The sequence below is a fragment of the Apaloderma vittatum genome, unplaced genomic scaffold (genome assembly GCF_000703405.1).
Source record: "Apaloderma vittatum isolate BGI_N311 unplaced genomic scaffold, ASM70340v1 scaffold4197, whole genome shotgun sequence".
NCBI lineage: Eukaryota > Metazoa > Chordata > Aves > Trogoniformes > Trogonidae > Apaloderma > Apaloderma vittatum.
In genome coordinates, this window is record NW_009726745.1 from 1 (window position 1) to 3,830 (window position 3,830).

The 3,830-nt window shown below is 47.3% G+C and overlaps 1 pseudogene; it reads right to left on the reverse strand.

The window, feature by feature from the left end:
- Positions 1 to 2,981: 2,981 nt before the first annotated feature.
- On the reverse strand, positions 2,982 to 3,353 carry LOC104276924 (annotated as a pseudogene).
- Positions 3,354 to 3,830: the final 477 nt, after the last annotated feature.

Here is a 3,830-nt window from a genome sequence, read left to right on the forward strand (position 1 = left end):
TTCCAACCCAAACCATTCAATGATTCTCTTTTTTTATGATTCTATGATCTTCAGAAAACTGCCCGTGATACTCAACACTTGCTTGGGGCAAGGCTGGGTTGAGTGGTGCTGCCAGGTCTATGGTCTCCTATGTTAAATCAAACCAGAAGGATTGATTGCCTGCTTAGGGTGACCTTATCCAAGCTGTGGGGTGCTGGTATCCTGCTTGGCTGCACTGAGCCGGCTTCTCTCTGAGGGTGCTTCCTTTTCTGGCCTTGGGCCCTGCCTTAAATAAATACATAAACTTAGACATAACCATAACCTGCTATGGAGCCTTCCTGACTGCTTTTCTATCACAATGTGGGACTAAACAAGGGGAAAAAAAAGACTGTGTTGGGGTGTCTGGAAGCTTGCTCATTTATTTGAAAAGAAATTGGTTTTCACCCTTCATGTGTAATGTGAAATGCATCTTTTTGTTCCAGCATCCTGTGAGGCGATGGCCTCGCTGTGTTCTCACTGTTTGTTGGCTGCTCTTACCCAACAACAGTGCCTCCAACACAGCTATTTGGCCATGTGGTCAGTCAAATATGCGCTCTCTCTTTTGGGGAAATCGTTCTAAATTACAAAGTCACATCCAGATCCAGCAAAGATTGGTATAATTAAGAGGTAGGAAAATGGAAAGTGAGGAGCAGTTAGAGTTTGCTTTGCCCTTTTTCTTCTTTAATTTAAACTTCTAGTTTTCTTCAGATGTTGGTTATATATACCACACCCCCGTCCGAAGGGTAGAATCAGAGTCTGAGAAAATTTATGCTTCCATCATGGACAGAAACTGAAAGAACAACCCAAATCTTTCAAAATGAGGGGCTCTGAAAAGGAAAATCTTCTTATTACTGTGTTTGGACAGCTTTGGATTTGGGGTTTATATCAAGTGGACTGTGAATTTAAGATTGCATCACAACTGCAATCATGGACCCAGATTCAGGTCTCAGATCTGGAGCTGAGATTCTCCACAGAGCTGAGTCATTTTAGGAAATCAGCTCTAAACTCTTCCTAATAGTACTGGATTCCTGAAAGCCCTGAACCCGCTTTCTGAAAGCCACTGTCATGGGAAACAACTCAACCACCCAAACTGTGACATCCAGAACCATCTGCAGATAATTTCCCTAGAGATGAATCTAGCTGGGTGAATACAGCCAGAGCAACAAAAAGCTGACAAATAAGTGTTATGTGAAGCAAAAGATGCAGAGGGCTTTTAAAAACTGTTATTCATTGCTGTGCACAAGAAGTTTTCCTCGAAGACTTTCCCTCAGTGCTTATCAAAAGCAAAGCATTTCCACAAGAGCATTTTCATAAGGTCCATCTTAACCCCACGTGATGTCCCAGCCCCTTGGGACCCTCTTGCAAATGTTGCTGCTGTCAGGGAGCATTTTCAGAAGGTCCATCTGAACCTCACGTGATGTCCCAGCCCCCTGGGACCCTCTTGCAAATGTTGCTGCTGTCAGCGCAGTTGTGAATGCCAGTGGGACCCACAGGCAAAATTCCAATGAGGCAACAGTAAAGCAGCCACATGACATGAGTTATTTCCAGTCGTGTGGGCCAAATAATAAAGATTTTTCATTCCAGCAAGGAGAAGGGAATGATCACTGAGAAGTGTGGTGTTGATGTCTGCTTGCTCCTACAGTTGTGAAGAGAGCTGGGACCCATTCTCCAGCCCTGAAAACTGCTGCCCTGATCTGCTCACATCCACCCTGTTGACCTCCTGCAGCCTCCAGAAAAGATGTGCTGCATCCTCGCTTCCTTCTGGGAATCTTGCCTAGGCTATGCTGCCTTCTGAGCTGAGCTGGGAGCTGCTTGGGTCAGCAGTAGTTGGCCCAGGCCAAGTTTGTGCCAAAGACCATGACAGCAACACAACATATAAAAGATGAGCTTCCAGCACCCATGCCCTGGCTCTGTGTATTTCCCTAGCACATTTTTGTCTTGTCTTCCTCTCTGTGAAACTACCTTTTCATAACTACCAGAAACAAACATGTGTGTAAGATAGAGTCCAAGGTTGGGATGGGAGGGTGACAGAAATACGGACCAGCTTCTAATGAAGCAGGAGCCAACAGGCAATGAACCTGTATGAGCTGGAAGAGGAAAGATCTAACATAAGGTTCTGGCATTATGCATACAACAGAAAAAGGAATATTATCTATTGGATATTACAATTTGAACCAGAATCAAAGCATTTGGTCTCACCATGCAGAAATGACTTGGTGGAAGCAGTCACAAGGCCTTACAGATTTAAGACTTAAAAAAAAAAGGAGAAAAATGGGAAATTAGGCAAACACTTGGAGATTAGATCCACTAATGACTGCTAAATGCAACGGTCAGCACACAGTCTTCCACTGATGGAGTTCCTAAACCACCAACAGTCACAACCTGCAGGGGCAGATCCAGGGGATGGATCTTGTCATGCTTCCTTCCTACAGCCCTGATGGAGCATCCCTTCCCAATCCCCATCAGAGATGGACTATTGCACCATCAGTGCCTGTGTATTCATGCCTCCTGTATTCGAGTGTTAAAATATAATTAGAGAAGCAGAGGGAAGGGCAAACTGCTAAAAAAGTCCAAACCAGTGCAAGTTAACATATTTTCCCAGCCTGTTGGATGCCAGAAGGGATGCTGAGATGGACCCAGCTCCTTCTCTGAGGTTATGGGTGCTCTGGCGTTTGCCTTTTCCCTTTCTTGGGCTGCTCCTTCATCCTTCAGCCACAAAACAAGCAATGATTGACTGTTGCCTTCTCACCTGGGGCTGAAGACGGGTAGGAACAAGGAGTCACTTGTTTCCTCATTCACAGAATGATAGAACGGCCTAGGCTGGAAGGGACCTTAGAGATCATTTAATCCAACCTCTCTGTCATGGGCAGGGACGCCTCTCAACTAGATCATTCTTTGGTTGGTTGGTTTTTTGATCCCTCTTTAAAAAGTGTGCTACGTAACAAGGAAAGGAAGCCACCTACCAGTTCCTTCCTGAGCCACGTGAGAGCTTCGTCGATGCTCTCAAAGCCACCTATTCTCCCTGAGGTAAGAGTCACCTTGTCCTGGGCAGGGCTCCCATTGAGATGCAGCTGCACCTTCCTCAAGGGGACAGTCTCCCCCACGGTCTTTTTGGCCTCGGTTGCCTCTTCCTCTCCTGCTGGCTGGGGGCTCTTCCATGCCTGCTCCTCCAGCTTCGCCTTCCACTCCAAGTAAGACGGACGCCTCGTCTCCAGTCTCAGTTTCTCTGTCAATGCCTTGAGGCTCCTCAGGTGATCATCAGGAGGAGCAGCACTTCCAGAGCCAATATCCGTGCTGTCCAGAGCCTCTTCTATTTGGATTTTGGGTAGAGACATCCTCTCTGGGAGTCAAACAGCATAGGGGTGTGCTGGAAAGGGCCAGGGGTGGAGGTAGGAAACCCTCAGAGCTGGACCAGGTTCTGTGATGTGACAAACGACCCCTCAGAGGACAGTCGTGGTGGTGGTGGCTCTTGCTCAAGCACCACGCCGACCCTGGATAAACACCTAGAAGAAAAGCAAAGGATTGGTTTCCAGTCTGAGAAAGAGAAGGGAGTGAGAAGGGAGAGGACGGCTCTTGCTGCAGAAGAGGGAGGGAGGGCTTTAGGGGAGGCACAGTGCCAAGGTGCTTCTGGGGAGTGTTACCTCACCTCAGCTATCTGACTGCTTTTGGGGCAGGAACAGACAGGCTCTGGCGTTTAGGGAAGATCTGGTTACCTTCATCTCCAGTCTTAACTCAAGGGGCCATGAAAGGGTTGCCAAAGAGGCCAGGACATGTTCACAGGCCCCTCTGGAGCTGTATCACACAACCCAACA